The sequence below is a fragment of the Ornithodoros turicata genome, chromosome 7 (genome assembly GCF_037126465.1).
Source record: "Ornithodoros turicata isolate Travis chromosome 7, ASM3712646v1, whole genome shotgun sequence".
NCBI lineage: Eukaryota > Metazoa > Arthropoda > Arachnida > Ixodida > Argasidae > Ornithodoros > Ornithodoros turicata.
Window position 1 is genome coordinate 58,203,505 of NC_088207.1, and position 20,384 is coordinate 58,223,888.

Below are 20,384 nucleotides of genomic sequence, written 5' to 3' on the forward strand. Positions count from 1 at the left end.
TGTTGTTTCTCCTGAAAGGCTATATTTATGTCAGAAGGCGAAGTGTCAGTAGCTCGAAGGTGATGCTAAAAAGTGCGAACTGGTAAAATGGAGCGTAACAGCTGCCTGCGCTTTCCCTACTTTTTCTGCGAGACTTTTCAAACGGATGATTCCTCCTCACCCAAGGCGCATAATATCCTCCCTTTGGCAGTGTGGGATGGATTTAGAACTGAAGAAATTAATATATTTGCCTATTAGAATATTAGAGTGAATACATTCATAACGGATTAGCGGTCCAAGCTTTGCAGACTTCTTTCCTTTTCTAATCTGAAAGCGGTGGTAGCCAAAATCGTGCTGGAGACTGGGAGGTGGTGGGTTCGAATGCTATCGAGCTGGGTTTTCCGTGATACTTTCCAGACGAACGTCGACACAGAAGTCGTCCCAGGACGCATGCTAACTCCCTTGTCCTCCACTCCTCTCTATATGTACGCTTCTCACGACCCCAGTTACTTCGCGTTGCTAACACGGAGAAAGAAGAATGACTTGAATTTAGATATGCAGAAGATAAGAAATTTACCAATCTATAAATTTCACCTTACAGATTAACACGGCTGATTGCACTTACACTTGCGAGCTTAGTAAGGGAAAATGGGGAATGGACGATCATCCGGATGGCACTCCTTGCGACGTGAGTCAAAACATTTTTTAGTCCTACTCGGGCTCTATTGTACGTATAGTAACAAAGACGTTGCGCTGACTTGGTGCGTTCCAAGCAGTCACAGCGAGAACACTTCCGGAACCTGCACTGTACTGATTTTGAATGCAGCAAAGTGCAATATCCGATTTCCCGCACATGTAATTGTAACAGCGCTAGTTTGTGATAAAGTGATACACTTGCGAACGCAAATACGTTAAGTTGTTCTTTTGCTTTCAATTATTAGTACTACGGCAAAGGTGATGGCGTCTGCAGTGGAGGAGATTGTTACTACAACTACAATGCCTGAACCGGCTTTTGAGACAGAAGGTTCCACCAACGAAGAAGAAGATGAAGAAGAAGAGTGGGACCGACAGTGCAATTTCCAGCAACTTTGCTTTTGAAGAGTAACATAAAATAAATTCGCACGCTATTTCCTTTCAGTGCTATTCCTGTGTGAGTGTATACATCCATTAGGAAAACTCTTGCCCGCAGAAATCTTCAAACCATTTTTGAACCATTGTGCGAATAGCTTTGGGGGAAAAAAATAATTGCAAAGAAATCTTATAACGGGACAGAGCAGTTCGTTCGTCCCAGGCATAAATGAGTATTTTCTTATTAGATCCATCCCTTTCGCTCATTCTAGTTCGTCTAAAATCCACAAAACCTCTGCGGAATCTCGTTTAATCAATACACTGTTAAAACAGAACTTCACCGCATAGCACGCTCCTAGCCAACCATCATTCCGAATGATATCATTCTGTGTCCTGATTTGTTCAAAACAGGGGGGAGGCGCCTATCTGGTACAAGAAAATCTGTCCCAGATAGGCGCCTCCTGCCTGTTTTGAACAAATCAATGCACATAATGATATCATTCGGAATGATGGTTGGCTAGGAGCGTGCTATGCGGTGAAGTTCTGTTTTAACAGTGTAGCATACTCACAGTCGTCTACAGCTTGTCATCAGAATGAATAGACCCTCAAAGGCATTACCCATCTAAGATGTACGGCATTTACAAAGAAGGACTGACTCATCATACACTCTCAGAAAAAAGGGTGTGAAAAGGTGCTAACTTCTATAGTTACCACCTACACTCTTCTAGAAATGAACTTCAACGCATAGCACGCTCCTAGCCAACCATAATCTCGAATGATGTCGTTATCTGCCTTGATTTGTTGAAAACGGGAGCCGTACGCCATTTTTGTGACAATTATATGAACAGCATAAGTGTCACAAAAAAGGCGTACGCATCCCGTTTTCAACAAATCAAGGCAGTTAACGATATCATTCAATATTATGGTTGGCTAGGAGCGTGCTATGCGGTGAAGTTCATTTTTAAGAGTGTAGCAGGCATAGGCGCCGACTGCGGGGGAGGGGGGGAAGGGGCTTGGGGGCCTGAGCCCCCCCGGAACTTTCCCAGGGGGGCCAGGACCCCTCCGGGAAGTTTACCCAGCTGACACTCAAGATGAATGTTCCGAGGGATATCCTAAGAATCGCGTGTTTCATGCGAGTGATCATGAAAACCCTGTAAACATTTGCCTCACAGCGTATCAACACGGAATTCCCGACCTCTGTGTATCAAAGGGGGACGTTGTGCCCAGGCCCCCTGCGGCAGATTGAAAACTCTCCGCCTATGGTAGCAGGTAGAGCTTCGGTACAACATATGCGATAAATATTACCTCCTAAAAGATATAACTGCTCCACCCTTTATTCTGAGAGTGTACAACGCTAAAAGGTACATACAACCGGCTCTCGAAGGCTACACGAATACAGGTACAGGGAACGAACGAGGAAGAAGACGAAGAGTGGGACCGGAAGCCCAATTTCTTTTCTAATTTTTCTTCTTTATTTGAAAATATTTTAGCACTATCGAGAGTAACAGGAAATAAAGTTTCCCTTCGCAATACTAACCTGTGTGAGTGTATATATTCCATTCGCGAAAGTGATCCCCAGCGTTCTCGAAACGTAAGATTTGTCCAAGGAGGTGAACCCGAGACAGGGACTGTGATCTACAGGATGGCTACGAGTAAGATTTGTATCATTGTAAAAACGATTTATACCACTGTCACACGGGCAGTCTTCAACGACTAGTGACGATTGACAATGACTATTGACTATTCAATGACCATTGAAAATACAGGTAGTACCACATAGCGTGTCATGCGTCAACCTATCTGAAAACATTGGATCCAATGCTCGTTGAGAAGTTGGCGCATTTTAGGTAGTCGTTGGTTTCAATGGTCATTGAAGACTGCCCATGAAAGCTCCCTTCATAAATGTTTTCGTCTTTGGCTGATCACGCAACATATAACGTGAGCTATTAGGCCAGAAATCTGATCGTATAGGTGGCTTCGAGAGCGCGAGAGACGACCTCGATCTGCGCGCCCTCTAGAAACCTCTCAACTCTTTCAGAGAGCTCGTAAGCGAATGAGAGATGCTGACGTCACCACGTGACATTGAGAGGGCGCTTCCAGTGGCGCCGTGCCGTGTCCGCATCAGGCGAATTTTTAGACCTCGCTACCCTGACACTAGGTCACACTGATCTGATTACGTCACGCCATGACATGAGGTCGGTCATCAAAGGTTACAGCAAGGTCATCGTAGCTCACCAAGGCCGCATCTTTCTTGGCTGGCTTTTGAAGGCGTTTCTATCTTTTTCTCTTTGTAAATTAAATTGCGCGGTGATAAGACAACGAAAATATTTTGCAACCTCATGGACCTTCCCAAATCACTGTAAAAACAATATTCTGTTTAAAAACGAGAACGAATGCTGCTAACCGTTGATGCCGGCTAAGTTCCCGCAATCTTCCGGTACGGCTCTCATGATCAACGGTGCGTGTAAGGGAACGTATCCGTAGCTGAGAAAGACAGTGTTGTGACTGTTGTCAACTGCCTTAAAAAGACTAGAAATGTATGACTTCTGTATGACTTGGTGGTGGAAGGTTTGACCGCAATCGTTCACATAAGCTGAAAAAGCGAAATAAAGTACGATTGAGTCTTCGGTCTTAAAGGGACTATGAAACGATTTTTTTCTTCGTTTCGTTCGAAAGAAGACATTTTTCTGAGTCTACACTGTTAAAACAGAACTTCACCACATAGCACGCTCCTAACCAACCAGCATACCAAATGATATCATTCTGTGTCATGATTTGTTCAAAACAGGGGGGAGGCGCCTATCTGGGACAAGATAATCTGTCCCAGATAGGCGCCTCCTCTCATTTTCAACAAATCAATGCACAGAATGATATCATTCGGAATGATGGTTGGCTAGGAGCGTGCTATGTGGTGAAGTTCTGTTTTAACAGTGTACACTCTTAAAAATGAACTTCCCCGCATAGCACGCTCCCAGCCAACCACTATCCCGAATGATATCGTTATCTGCCCTGATTTGTTGAAAACGAGAGGCGTACGCCTTTTCTGTGACACTTATGCTGTTCATAATTGTCACAGAAAAGGCGTACGCCTCCCGTTTTCAACAAATCAGGGCAGATAACGATATCATTTGAGATGATTGTTGGTTAGGAGCGTGCTATGCGGGAAAGTTCATTTTTAAGAGTGTAGAACCGAAATTTTACTTTCGTCGCGCGAGCGGATTTCTCGGGAGCGAATTTAAACGGAGCGGCGAAGAAAGGACAGCTGGCGCCGCGCTGTGACGAGCTGCCGAGCGGAGACACAACGGGTAACTTGACGCGACCACGGCCGGCTCAGCAACACGTCATCGTGACGTGTTGCCGAGCCGAGGAATCCCGCCAGGAGCATGCGCCGTAGGGTCCCGCGTATGCGTTCATGGGGAGTGGAAATCTCCATGACAGCAGCTTTCGAGCGATCGGCAGATTTCGGCAGTGGCGGCAGCCACAGCGCGAGCTCGCGGCATTACTTGCCATTGTGCAACACCGGTGACGTAACGGGGAACCGAAGAGCGGTCCGTACAGTTACACCATCGGCAGGGAAACCATTGAGAGTAAGCTGTTTCTGTTGTGTCGTCCCATTCCTTCGCCCGTCGTCGCGCCTTGGCAGCTTTTACTAGCTATATAGGAATAAAGAAATACTGGTTGATCATTGGAGAAGTGATATGTTTTATGCACTACGCGATTGATATCGGAACGAACCAGGGACTGGTCGGGAGTGGGGATTGGTGTGGCGTAGTCCAGCATTTCCAGGTATTAAACCTGTGTGTACCCTGACTCGTACTTATTAAAGTCATACTCGCTGGCTTTTCCGAAGACAGTACGTGACTCATTATTTTAGCTTTCAAGGGTTTTATTAGGCTAGGCTAGGTTTTTAATTTTTCAACGTTAATACGAACATTGAGGTGGTATGCGCTCTGTCTCTCCCCGGGGATGCCACGATATTCCACCATTAAGAATCTCAAATGTTCAAAATCTCAGATTTCTTAATTAAAGCCTTAATGTGAAGAATGGCGGAATGATAGTGTCGAATAATACATATACCTGACAAACCTGGCAGTATTGCGTGATTTTTACGTCAGTAGAAGCCAGTGTCGCGAATAAAAACCAGGTTTTTGGCGGTCACATCAGAGCCGCAAGAATTATTAGGTTTTGGTTAGGTTGGGCTAGTTTTCAGTGGTTAGCTAAGTTTAGGTGTTTTTTGACAGTTCACCACGCCGTTGGGGGGGGGGGGGGGCTACCCACAGTTGGGCACGCACGCAACGCTACGCTAGGGCCGTTTGGGATTTTGAGCATAATGAATTTTAAGCGGTGGATTTGATAGGAGAAAAAAAATGGAAATGTGAGCCCGCTCAGCGCGGGATAAGCTACTCCAGATCTAGTACAGACAAAAAAAAAAAAAAAAGAGGTAAATCGCTGGTCATCCGCCCAGCACTTTCACGACGCCAAACGGTCGGCTATCTAGACGGTTCATGGATCTCTGAAGTCTCAAACGGGCAGTGTGATACCGCGCACATTGGAGAAGAATCATGTTCACCTCTATCGGGTCGTTTTCAAGGTCACTAGAGTGACACGCAAGTTCGAAACGTCCAAATTCTGAAGGAGACATCTGCTTTCTGACAGCTCATCGGTATACACTCTTCCGGTCATCGAAAAACAGACATTGATAACATGTTCACGATTGATGGTGCTATTGTCCACCTAGAAAAAAATACTGAAAACTGTTCGAAAGAGACATTGTTTACGGATTTTTCAGAAAACAAATCGTACTTACGTAGGCCTTTGTTGTGCGTAGCGGTCTGTCCGGTCAGCGGAGGGTGCATTTTTCGTTAATATGGCAGTTCGCTTTACGACGAAAATCCCCGGTGACGGGGAGTGGTCACAATAACGAGGTTTAACCGTAATGCATTGTCCGTGATCTTACAGTTTCCTGTTTTCTCTTGTAATTGCGCATTGTGCGAAAGGTTAGGTGGCAATTAAGTGCGGTTTTATCGAGAAATGTCGGGAATAATGAGGTCGCATTTTTCACGTCCGGCCGCGTGATCCCTAATTTCCGTTCACATTGTATAGCTTCTTTTGACGGGTCTTTCCCATGACCCTGGTACGTATATAAGCTTGAACATTCTCCATCGGTGGTCATCTTACGTTTTCTCCTCTGGAACTAAGAGCCACTGAGAAGCACCATGAAGGCAGTCATCCTCCTCACAATCTTCGTCGCCGTAGGTGAGTGTCCGGTACATTCTTTTCAAAACCCATAATTTTACAGAAGTAGCTGTTAATGGGGGAAGCTTTTCCCTCTGGGTCCTCCATCTACTACTATCCATTAAGCTTTGTAAAGTTTAAATAAATTCAATTCAACTCAATTCAAATTCAACGGGAAGGTGTAGGGAAATCGCTGGGGCTGCATCACAAAATCCCCGGTTTCGGTGAAGCGAAACAAGTTAAAATAACCGCTCACTTTACAGATCACAAGGCTGTACTCGTCACTGTAAAGTAGTTGCGCGTATATCAGCGATAACAGTCTCACCCATCCACACAGAACAGCTACAGCCGAAATTCATGTTACACAATCGTAGCCGCCCTGCAATTTTTTAACACAGCAGTGCCAAGTAGGTGCTAGTTAGTGCTGTTACGGAACAACTGGCTCTACATTTTGCGGATTAACGAATGTCTTGTTGGTACTGCATGGGAACTTACAGAAGGCGTTGATTCGAAACGAGAATTCATGAGGAGGATACTATAGCGCTGTGCCCCTCCGTGTTAGGGTTGCCACTTTTCGTAGTGAAAAATACCGGCTGAGGGAAAGAAGGTGGAATAGAGAGAAAGGAGGAAAGGCTCTCGGGAAAGGGAAGTGGGTGAGGGGCGGAAGAGGAGCTCAAGACAATACAAGGAAACCTGTTCCTGTGTGTAATAATAATAATAGTAATAAGAATAATGAGTAACTAATGAAACAACTAGTGACCGCGGGGTTTTGTCTGTGCTCCAGATTTATTCAAGCAGTAGTGGAATGTTGAAGGGAAAAGCCCCAATGAAAGGTCTTGAGCCACAAATACCGGCAAAAGGTTGCCGGTATCACCTTCCTACCGGCAACCGGCAGAGCGAGCAAATAACCGGCCGTGCCGGTATAATACAGGCCTGGTGGCAACCCTACTCCGTGTCCTTCTCTGTTCTTTTCCTTTCCTTTTGTTTTCTTCATTGCCCTTCCCCTTTTCTTTTCTTCTTTGTCTTCCCTTTCCTTTTCTTCTTTTCCTTTTCCTTTCTTTCCCCCTTTCTCCTTTTTTTCTTTTCCTTTCTTCCCCCATTTTCCATTTGTTTTGGGAATAGCAAGCCGACTTCCGTCTGGCTGACCTTTCCTTTCTTTTTTCTTCATAAACATATCAACCCTTCCCTTCTGTTTGGAATCCGAGCTTTCTGTAAGATGTAACGAAGAACGTTATGAAGCTATAATCTCAATACGATTTCCATTTCAGTGGTAGCGGAGTTGCAGACACAGCCGGAGACAAAGCCAGAGACAGAGCTAGAACCCGTGTGCCCGCAAAATACACGTGTAGTGAGTATTCCGTCGACGCCGTTATGACATCACAACACCCCCTTACATTCAGGCGCAGAATTTAGACGTTTGGACATCCTTAAACATAATCTTGTTTCTCCTGAAAGGCTATATTTATGTCAGAAGGCGAAGTGTCAGTAGGTCGAAGGTGATGCTAAAAAGTGCGAACTGGTAAAATGGAGCGTAACAGCTGCCTGCGCTTTCCCTACTTTTTCTGCGAGACTTTTCAAACGGATGAGTCCTCCTCACCCAAGGCGCATAATATCCTCCCTTTGGCAGTGTGGGATGGATTTAGAACTGAAGAAATTAATATATTTGCCTATTAGAATATTAGAGTGAATACATTTATAACGGATTAGCGGTCCAAGCTTTGCAGACTTCTTTCTAATCTAGAAGCGGTGGTAGCCAAAATCGTGCTGGAGACTGGGAGGTGGTGGGTTCGAATGCTATCGAGCTGGGTTTTCCGTGATGCTTTCCAGACGAACGTCGACACAGAAGTCGTCCCAGAACTCACGCTAACTCCCTTGTCCTCTACTGCTTTCTATCTGTACGCTTCTCACGACCCCAGTTACTTCGCGTTGCTAACACGGAGAAAGAAGAATGACTTGAACTTAGATATGCAGAAGATAAGAAATTTACCAATCTATAAATTTCACCTTACAGATTAACACGACTGACTGCACTTACACTTGCGACCTTGGTAATGGAAAATGGGGAACGGACAATCATGAGGATGGCACTCCTTGCACGGTGAGTCAAAACATTTTTTAGTCCTACTCGGGCTCTATTGTACGCATAGTAACAAAGACGTTGCGCTGACTTGGTCCGTTCCAAGCAGTCACAGCGAGAACACTTCCGGAACCTGCACTGTACTGATTTTGAAGGCAGCAAAGTGCAATATCCGATTTCCCGCACATGTATTTGTAACAGCGCTAGCTTGTGATAAAGTGATACACTTGCGAACGCAAATACGTTAAGTTGTTCTTTTGCTTTCAATTATTAGTACGGAGGCGGCCAAGGTAAGGGCATGTGCATTGGAGGAGATTGTCAAGAAACCTACGAATTCTGAACCGGCTTTTGAGGCACAGAAGGTTCCACCAACGAAGAAGAAGATGAAGAAGAAGAGTGGGACCGACAGTGCAATTTCCAGCAACTTTGCTTTTGAAGAGTAACATAAAATAAATTCGCACGGTATTTCCTTTCAGTGCTATTCCTGTGTGAGTGTATACATCCATTAGGAAAACTCTTGCCCGCAGAAATCTTCAAACCATTTTTGAACCATTGTGCGAATAGCTTTGGGGGAAAAAAATAATTGCAAAGAAATCTTATAACGGGACAGAGCACTTCGTTCGTCCCAGGCATAAATGAGTATTTTCTTATTAGATCCACCCCTTTCGCTCATTCCAGTTCGTCTAAAATCCACAAAACCTCTGCGGAATCTCGTTTAATCAATAGCATACTCACAGTCGTCTACAGCTTGTCATCAGAATGAATAGACCCTCAAAGGCATTACCCATCTAAGGTGTACTGCATTTACAAAGAAAGACTGACTCATCATAGACTCTCAGAAAAAAGGGTGTGAAAAGGTGCTAACTTCTATAGTTACCACCTACACTCTTCTAGAAATGAACTTCAACACATAGCACGCTCCTAGCCAACCATAACCTCGAATGATGTCGTTATCTGCCTTGATTTGTTGAAAACGGGAGCCGTACGCCGTTTTTGTGACACTTATGCTGTTCATAATTGTCACAAAAAAGGCGTACGCCTCTCGTTTTCAACAAATCAGTGCAGATAACGATATCATTCGAGATGATGGTTGGCCAGGAGAGTGCTATGCGGTGAAGTTCATTTTTAAGAGTGTCGATCAACATAGCGTCTGATAAAGGGTGTAAAAGGGTGGTAAAAGCAATTATCCTATATCCAAATTGCTGCAAAAAGGCGTACGCCCCCTTCGCCCACCGAATCAGAAGTGGTAACCCTGGTATAATTCGTGGCAGAGAGTGAGGTAGCAGGCACAGGCGCCGACTGCGGGGGGAGGGGCTTGGGGGCCTGAGCCCCCCCCCCCCCCGGAACTTTCCCAGGGGGGCCAGGACATACAACCGGCTCTCGAAGGCTACACGAATACAGGGAACGAACGAGGAAGAAGACGAAGAGTGGGACCGGAAGCAATTTCTTTTCTAATTTTTTCTTCTTTATTTGGAAATATTTTAGCATTATCGAGAGTAACAGAAAATAAAGTTTCCCTTCGCAATACTAACCTGTGTGAGTGTATATTCCATTCGCGAAAGCGATCCCCAGCGTTCTCGAAACGTAAGATTTGTATCATTGTAAAAACGATTTATACCACTGTCACACGGGCAGTCTGCAACGACTAGTGACTATTGACAATGACTATTGACTATTCAATGACCATTGAAAATACAGGTAGTACCACATAGCGTGTCATGCGTCAACCTATCTGAAAACATTGGATCCAATGCTTGTTGAGAAGTTGGCGCATTTTAGGTAGTCGTTGGTTTCAATGGTCATTGAAGACTGCCCATGTGACAGGGTTATTAAAGCGGCAGTGAAAGCTCCCTCCATAAATGTTTTCGTCTTTGGCTGATTACGCAACATATAACGTAGAGCTATTAGGCCAGAAAGGTGATCGTATAGGTGGCTTCGAGAGCGCGAGAGGACCTCGATCTGCGCGCCCTCTATAAACCCCTCAACTCTTTCAGAGAGCTCGTAAGCGAATGAGAGATGCTGACGTCACCACGTGACATTGAGAGGGCGCTTCCAGTGGCGCCGTGCCGTGTCCGCAGCAGGCGAATTTTTAGACCTCGCTACCCTGACACTAGGTCACACTGATCTGATTACGTCACGCCATGACATGAGGTCGGTCATCAAAGGTTACAGCAAGGTCATCGTAGCTCACCAAGGCCGCATCTTTCTTGGCTGGCTTTTGAAGGCGTTTCTATCTTTTTCTCTTTGTAAATTAAATTGCGCGGTGATAAGACAACGAAAATATTTTGCAACCTCATGGACCTTCCCAAATCACTGTAAAAACAATATTCTGTTTAAAAACGAGAACGAATGCTGCTAACCGTTGATGCCGGCTAAGTTCCCGCAATCTTCCGGTACGGCTCTCATGATCAACGGTGCGTGTAAGGGAACGTATCAGTAGCTGAGAAAGACAGTGTTGTGACTGTTGTCAACTGCCTTAAAAAGACTAGAAATGTATGACTTCTGTATGACTTGGTGGTGGAAGGTTTGACCGCAATCGTTCACATAAGCTGAAAAAGCGAAATAAAGTACGATTGAGTCTTCGGTCTTAAAGGGACTATGAAACGATTTTTTTCTTCTTTTCGTTCGAAAGAAGACATTTTTCTGAGTCACTCTTAAAAATGAACTTCCCCGCATAGCACGCTCCCAGCCAACCACTATCCCGAATGATATCGTTATCTGCCCTGATTTGTTGAAAACGAGAGGCGTACGCCTTTTCTGTGACACTTATGCTGTTCATAATTGTCACAGAAAAGGCGTACGCCTCCCGTTTTCAACAAATCAGGGCAGATAACGATATAATTTGAGATGATTGTTGGTTAGGAGCGTGCTATGCGGGAAAGTTCATTTTTAAGAGTGTAGAACCGAAATTTTACTTTCGTCGCGCGAGCGGATTTCTCGGGAGCGAATTTAAACGGAGCGGCGAAGAAAGGACAGAATGGCGCCGCGCTGTGACGAGCTGCCGAGCGGAGACACAACGGGTAACTTGACGCGACCACGGCCGGCTCAGCAACACGTCATCGTGACGTGTTGCCGAGCCGAGGAATCCCGCCAGGAGCATGCGCCGTAGGATCCTGCGTATGCGTTCATCGGGAGTGGAAATCTCCATGACAGCAGCTTTCGCGCGATCGGCAGATTTCGGCAGTGGCATTACTTGCCATTGTGCAACACCGGTGACGTAACGGGGAACCGAAGAGCGGTCCGTACAGTTACACCATCGGCAGGGAAACCATTGAGAGTAAGCTGTTTCTGTTGTGTCGTCCCATTCCTTCGCCCGTCGTCGCGCCTTGGCAGCTTTTACTAGCTATATAGGAATAAAGAAATACTGGTTGATCATTGGAGAAGTGATATGTTTTATGCACTACGCGATTGATATCGGAACGAACCAGGGACTGGTCGGGAGTGGGGATTGGTGTGGCGTAGTCCAGCATTTCCAGGTATTAAACCTGTGTGTGCCCTGACTCGTACTTATTAAAGTCATACTCGCTGGCTTTTCCGAAGACAGTGACTCATTATTTTAGCTTTCAAGGGTTTTATTAGGCTAGGCTAGGTTTTTAATTTTTCAACGTTAATACGAACATTGAGGTGGTATGCGCTCTGTCTCTCCCCGGGGATGCCACGATATTCCACCATTAAGAATCTCAAATGTTCAAAATCTCAGATTTCTTAATTAAAGCCTTAATGTGAAGAATGGCGGAATGATAGTGTCGAATAATACATATACCTGACAAACCAGGCAGTATTGCGTGATTTTTACGTCAGTAGAAGCCAGTGTCGCGAATAAAAACCAGGTTTTTGGCGGTCACATCAGAGCCGCAAGAATTATTAGGTTTTGGTTAGGTTGGGCTAGTTTTCAGTGGTTAGCTAAGTTTAGGTGTTTTTTGACAGTTCATCACGCCGTTGGGGGGGGGGGGCTACCCACAGTTGGGCACGCACGCAACGCTACGCTAGGGCCGTTTGGGATTTTGAGCATAATGAATTTTAAGCGGTGGATTTGATAGGAGAAAAAAAATGGAAATGTGAGCCCGCTCAGCGCGGGATAAGCTACTCCAAATTTAGTACAGAAAAAAAAAAATAATAATAAAAAAAGCGTCTAAAGAGGCGAGAACTCTGCGATGCTCTTAACGAGGGTTACGCGTGAGCGCTGTGCACCTTGGCGATAAATCGCATGTCATCCGCCCAGAACTTTCACGACGCCAAACGGTCGGCTATCTAGACGGTTCATGGATCTCTGAAGTCTCAAACGGGCAGTGTGATACCGTGCACATTGGAGAAGAATCATGTTCACCTCTATCGGGTCGTTTTCAAGGTCACTAGAGTGACACGCAAGTTCGAAACGTCGAAATTCTGAAGGAGACATCTGCTTTCTGACAGCTCATCCGTATACACTCTTCCGATCATCGAAAAACAGACATTGATAACATGTTCACGATTGATGGTGCTATTGTCCATCTAGAAAAAAATACTGAAAAGTGTTCGAAAGAGACATTGTTTACGGATTTTTCAGAAAACAAATCGTACTTACGTAGGCCTTTGTTGTGCGTAGCGGTCTGTCCGGTCAGCGGAGGGTGCGTTTCTCGTTAATATGGCAGTTCGCTTTACGACGAAAATCCCCGGTGACGGAGAGTGGTCACAATAACGAGGTTTAATCGTAATGCATTGTCCGTGATCTTACAGTTTCCTGTTTTCTTTTATAATTGCGCATTGTGTAAAAGGTTAGTTCGCAATTAAGTGCGGTTTTATCGAGAAATGTCGGGAATAATGAGGTCGCATTTTTCACGTCCTGTCGCGTGATCCCTAATTTCCGTTCACATTGTATAGCTTCACTTGACGTGTCTTTCCCACGACGCTGATACGTATATAAGCTTGAACATTCTCCATCGGTGTTCATCTTACGTTTTCTCGTCTGGAACTAAGAGTCACTGAGAAGCACCATGAAGGCAGTTATCCTCCTAGCAATCTTCGTCGCTGTAGGTAAGTGTCCGGTACATTCTTTTCAAAACCCATAATTTTACAGCAGTAGCTGTTAATCGGGAAACTTTTCCCTCTGGGCCCTGCATCTACTACTACCCATCATGCTTTGTTAAGTTTAAATAAATTGAATTCAATTCGAATTCAACGGGAAGGTGTAGGGAAATCGCTGTGGCTGTATCACAAAATCCCTGGTACCGGTTTCGGTGAAGCGAAACAAGTTAAAATAACCGCTCACTTTACAGATCACAAGGCTGTACTCGTCACTGTAAAGTAGTTGCGCGTATATCAGCGATAACAGTGTCACCCATCCACACAGAACAGCTGCAGCCGAAATTCACGTTACACAATCGTAGCCGCCCTGCACTTTTTTAACGCAGCAGTGCCAAGTAGGTGATAGTTAGTGTTGTTACGGAGCAACTGCCTCTACATTGCGCGGATTAACGAATGTCTTGTTGGTACTGCATGGGAACTTACAGAAGGCGCTGATTCGAAACGAGAATTCATGAGGAGGATACTGGCGCTGTGCCCCTCCGTGTCCTTCTCTGTTCTTTTCCTTTCCTTTTGTTTTCTTCATTGCCATGCCCATTTCCTTTTTTCTTTACATTTTCTTTTCTTTTCTTCTTTGTCTTCCCTTTCCTTTTCTTCTTTTCCTTTTCTTCCCCCATTTATCATTTTTTTGGAATAGCAAGCCGACCTTAGTCTGACTGACCTTTCCTTTCTTTTTTCTTCATAAACATATCCCCCCTTCCCTTCTGTTTGGAATCCGAGCTTTCTGTAAGATGTAACGAAGGACGTTATGAAACTATAATCTCAATACGATTTGCATTTCAGTGGTAGCGGAGCCGGAGGCAACGACGGAGCCAGATTTCTCGTGCAAAGATGGTACACTTACAGTGAGTATTCCGTCGACGCCGTCGTATGACATCAAAACACCCCCTTACATTCAGGCGCACAATTTAGACGTTTGGACATCCTTAAACATAATGTTGCTTCTCCTAAAAGCCTCTATTTATGTCAGAAGGCGAAGTGTCAGCAGCTCGAAGGTGATGCGAACTGGTAAAATGGAGCGTAACAGCATGCCTGCGCTTTCCCTACTTTTTCTGCGAGACTTTTCAAACGGATGAGTCCTCCTCACCCAAGGCGCATAATATCCCCCCTTTGGCAGTGTGGGATGGACTTAGAACTGAAAAAATTAATATATCTGCCTATTAGAATATTGGAGTGAATACATTCACAACGGATTAAAGGTCCAAGCTCTGCCGACTTCTTTCCTTTTCTAATCTAAAAGTGGTGGTAGCCAAGGTCGTGCTGAAGACTTGGAGGTGGTGGGTTCGAATGCTATCGAGCTGTCTGAGGTAGAGCCCTGCGCGGATGAGATTTTTGGCACCGCGTCCGACCCGCATCGCGCACACGTTATCCGCGTCCGATCCGCTGAGCAAAACGCACCATCCGTATCCGATCCGCAAAAATCTTCACGTTTGGAAGGACGCGTAAACACCACAGGAAGCATGCCTCCATGCTGTCACGGAAGGACTCACGACGACAAGAAAGGGAAACCTTTCAACAAACGCGATATGGAGAGACTTCTGGAACGCGTGGAACGCTACCTCGCGTGGTTCGAGATGCCAGAATGCCTCCTCTCGCGTCTTGGCCGTGCATGGTCAAAGGTGAACCCGAGCATGCGCTCACTGTCGGCGCGCAATACAAATAAATTGCTGGTCGAAAACTTACAGCACGCGGTATATCCGCATCCGATCCGCTACCGATCCGCTTCACATCCGCACCCGATCCGCATCCGACCTCTAGTCATCCGCATCCGACCGCACACCGCAGGAAGTGCTAAATTTTCATCCGAATCCGCAAGTATCTTGCGGATATCCGCGGATATCTGCTTCCATCCGCGGATGGTGCAGGGCTCTAGTCTGAGGTTTTCCCTGATGCTTTCCAGACGAATGTCGACACAGAAGTCGTCCCAGGACGCACCCTAACTCCCTTGTCCTCCACTTCTCTCTATCTGTACGCTTCTCACGACCCCAGTTACTTCGCGTTGCTAACACGAAGAAAGAAGAATGACTTGAACTTGTATATGCAGAAGATAAGAAATTTACCAACCTATAAATTTCACCTTACAGATTGAAGTGCATGGCTGCTCTTCCTATTGCAACGTTGGGGGTACAAAACACATAACAGACGATCTTCCGGATGGCACTATTTGCAACGTGAGTCAAAACATATTTTTGTCTTACTCGGACTCTATTGTACGTATAGTAACAAAGACGTTGCGCTGACTTGGTGCGTTCCAAGCAGTCACAGCGAGAACACTTCCGGAACCTGCACTGTACTGATTTTGAAGGCAGCAAAGTGCAATATCCGATTTCCCGCACATGTATTTGTAACAGCGCTAGCTTGTGATAAAGTGATACACTTGCGAACGCAAATACGTTAAGTTGTTCTTTTGCTTTCAATTATTAGTACGGAGACGGCGCAGGTAATGGCGTCTGCCGTGGAGGAGAATGTTACTACAACTACAGTGCCTGAACCGGCTTTTGAGACAGAAGGTTCCACCAACGAAGAAGAAGATGAAGCAGAAGAGTGGGACCGACAGTGAAATTTCCAGCAACTTTGCTTTTGAAGAGTAACATAAAATAAATTCTCACGCTATTTCCTTTCAGTGCTATTCCTGTGTGAGTGTATACATCCATTAAGACAACTCTTGCCCGCAGAAATCTTCAAACCATTTTTGACGTCATTGTGCGAATAGCTTTGGGGAAAAAAAAAATAATTGCAAAGAAACCTTATAACGGGACAGAGCACTTCGTTCGTCCCAGGCATAAATGAGTATTTTCTTATTAGATCCATCCCTTTCGCTCATTCCAGTTCGTCTAAAATCCACAAAACCTCTGCGGAATCTCGTTTAATCAATAGCATACTCACAGTCGTCTACAGCTTGTCATCAGAATGAATAGACCCTCAAAGGCATTACCCATCTAAGGTGTACGGCATTTACAAAGAAGGACTGACTCATCATACACTCTCAGAAAAAAGGGTGTGAAAACTTCTATAGTTACCACCTACACTCTTCTAGAAATGAACTTCACCGCATAGCACGCTCCTAGCCAACCATAATCTCGAATGATGTCGTTGTCTGCCTCGATTTGTTGAAAACGGAAGCCGTACGCCATTTTTGTGACAATTATGAACAGCATAAGTGTCACAAAAAAGGCGTACGCCTCCAGTTTTCATCAAATCAGGGTAGATAACGGTATCATTCAAGATTATGGTTGGCTAGGAGCGTGCTATGAGGTGAAGTTCATTTTCAAGAGTGTCGGTCAACATAGCGTCTGATAAAGGATGTAAAAGGTTGGTAAAAGCAATTATCATATATCCAAATTGCTGCAAACAGGCGTACGCCCCCTTCGCCCACCGAATCAGAAGTGGTAACCCTGGTATAATTCGTAGGCAGAGAGTGAGGTAGCAGGTACAACTTTGCAACCTTTTCGGCACAACATATGCGACAAATATTACCTGCTAAAAGATATAACTGCACCGCCCTTTATTCTGAGAGTGTACAACGCTAAAAGGTACATACAACCGGCTCTCGAAGCCCAGCAGGCTACACGAATACAAGGAACGAACGCGGAAGAAGACGAGAAGTGGGACCGGAAGCAATTTCTTTTTCATTTCTTTTTTGTCTTTCTTTGAAAACACTTTGGCATTCGGAGAGTAACAGAAAATAAAGTTTCCCTACACAATACTAACCTGTGTGAGCGTATACTGAATCGCGAAAGTGATGCCCAGCGTTACCGACACGTATGATTTGTATCATTGTACAAACAGTTTATACCACTGTCACACGGGCAGTCTTCAACGACTATTGAGATGAATAACCATTGAAAATGCAGGTAGTACCACCTAGCGTGTCATGCGTCAACCTATCTGAAAACATTGGATCCAATGCTTGTTGAGAAGTTGATGCGTTAGGCGATCGGTGGCGCTACGCGCATTTTCAGTGGGCGTTGGTTTCAATGGTCATTGAAGACTGCCCGTGTGACAGCGTTATTAAAGGGGCAGTGAAAGCTCCCTCCATAAATGTTTTCGTCTTTGGCTGATTACGCAACATATAACGTGAGCTATTAGGCCAGAAAGGTGATCGTATAGGTGGCTTCGAGAGCGCGAGAGAGGACCTCGATCTGCGCGCCCTCTATAAACCCCTCAACTCTTTAAGAGAGCTCGTAAGCGAATGAGAGATGCTGACGTCACCACGTGACATTGAGAGGGCGCTTCCAGTGGCGCCGTGCCGTGTCCGCAGCAGGCGAATTTTTAGACCTCGCTACCCTGACACTAGGTCACACTGATCTGATTACGTCACGCCATGACATGAGGTCGGTCATCAAAGGTTACCGCAAGGTCATCGTAGGTCACCATCGTAGGTCGCATCTTTCTTGGCTGGCTTTTGAAGGCGTTTCTATCTTTTTCTCTTTGTAAATTAAATGGCGCGGTGATAAGACAACGAATGAAATATTTTGCAACTTCATGGACCTTCCAAAAACAATATTCCGTTTAAAAACGGGAACGAATGCTGCTAACCATTGATGCCGGCCAAGTTCCCGCAATCTTCCGGTACGGCTCTCATGATCAACGGTGTGTGTAAGGGAACGTATCCGTAGCTGAGAAAGACAGTGTTGTGACTGTTGTCAACTGCCAACGGCTACCATTCTGTAAATGTATCCTGCGGGGTAAAGTGCCTTTTGGGCAAGTTACTGCTGTATATCCGGAACTATCGAAAACCATACCTGTGACGTTCCTCTTCATGACAACAGCAATTCATTTACTATATATGACAGGTTCCAGTGCAAAAGATGATTCCGTTTTAAAACAGGGGTAAATGCTTTTAACAGTGATGCTTGCATATTTCCCGTTGTTTTCCTTTACGGTCCTGATGTTCAATGGGAGATGTCTAGATACTTTCGTGTATCTAGGGAAAACGTCGCTAAATTCTCAACGTGTATCCAGCGAAGGCAACTTCTCAACAATAACATTTCATTATAAAAATTACCGGAAGACCATCGAAATAAAAAATGATTAAAAAGACTAGAAATGTGTGACTTCTGTATGACTTGGTGGTGGAAGGTTTGACCGCAATCGTTCACATAAGCTGAAAAAGCGAAATAAAGTACGATTGAGTCTTCGGTCTTAATACTTTGTGACACAATTTAATTTGTAGAAAAACGAGGAAAAATAATATGTCCGTACACTGTTAAAACAGAACTTCACCACATAGCACGCTCCCAGCCAACCGTCATTCCGAATGATATCATTCTGTGCATTGATTTGGTGAAAATGGGAGGAGGCGCCTATCTGAGACAGATTATCTTGTCCCAGATAGGCGCCTCCCCCCTGTTTTGAACAAATCATGACACAGAATGATATCATTCGGTATGATGGCTGGCTCGGAGCGTGCTATGTGGTGAAGTTCTGTTTTAACAGTGTAGGAAGCATTTACGACTTACATGCACCCTACTTCTTTCTGTGCAGCCTTCTTAGCTTCACGAACTTTTGTACGCACACCTCTCGATTTTCATGCTTGTCAGCTGCCTCCATTCTCAATGACGCCAACAAACCAAACCCACGACCAATTAATAAAGTTCGCTTATCGGTTTTTCAACATAATTACATGAAATAAACTTACTTTCACCCGGTGTAATGATCAGTTTCTTTAGTTTTAATTCCGTGTTAGCGCCACGAAGCAACTGTGGCTCTAGAGCGGCGTACAGACGGGGACAGGACAACAGATGGGCGAGTGTGCATCCTGGGCCAACTTCAGGGGGAACTGTGCCGACATTCGTCTTGAAAAGTCTTCGGAAAAGCCAGGGAAAACCTCACAGGATTCGAACCCATGTCACCTCCAACTCTCGACGTGGAAAGCGATCATCCTAACCACTATGCCACGGGACCAAGTGATCAGATTCTTAATGAGCGATAAAATGATCAGGACATGCGATCAAGTTTCTAGTAAATTATTGTAAAAGAGTTCATAAAGAGCACTGCATGTCCGCCAACAAGTGGCAGAAGAAATTTTTGAGCAGGTACACAACTTTTTTTAAGCTGTGATACACGTTCACGAGTACAGTTCAGCATGTCAGCGCGGTCTGTATAAGTGGATAATTAAACCGTCAATTAATGTTACTGATTCTGTCTTCTTTTCTCCGGCCACTGAGGATGAGGTTTATGCATTTTACAGAAACTGTAAAAATAGTAAAGCCTGTGACTGTGACGACCTACAAGTGAGACCGGTCAAATTCGTCATTGACTTACTTGCCCCACACTCTTAAAAATGAACTTCACCGCATAGCACGCTCCTAGCCAACCGTAATCTCGAATGATATCGTTATCTGCCCCGTTGTTGAAAACGAGAGGCGTACGCCTTTTTTGTGACACTTATGCTGTTCATAATTGTCACAGAAAAGGCGTACGCCTCCCGTTTTCAACAAATCAGGGCAGACAACGATATCATTCGAGATTACGGTTGGCTAGGAGCGTGCTGTGCGGTGAAGTTCATTTTTAAGAGTGCAGTCTTAGCTTACATCTATAACCTTTCGTTACCCTCGGGTATATATCCTGAAAAAATGAAACAAGCTAAAGTTATTATCTTACGAAAACCCGGCGACCCAAATAATCTTAGTAACTACAGACCCATATCCGTTCTACCAGTATTTTCGAAAAGGGCTCGAAAAAATAATCCACGTACGACTAACTATAGTTTTTTTTCAATACATAACGTCATCACGCGTTCCCAATTCGGCTTTCGAAAGGATCATTCCACTGAGGCCGCGCTATTGTATCATAAAGAATTAATAATTCAAAATTTGGAAAGGAAACTGTACACACTGAGCATTTATATAGCTTTTACCGAGGCTTTTGATTTCCTGGATCAGCGTATACTATTGCGGAAATTGCATTATTACGGCGTGCGCGGAGTGGCACTCTCCCTAATGACGTCTTACTTGCTGAA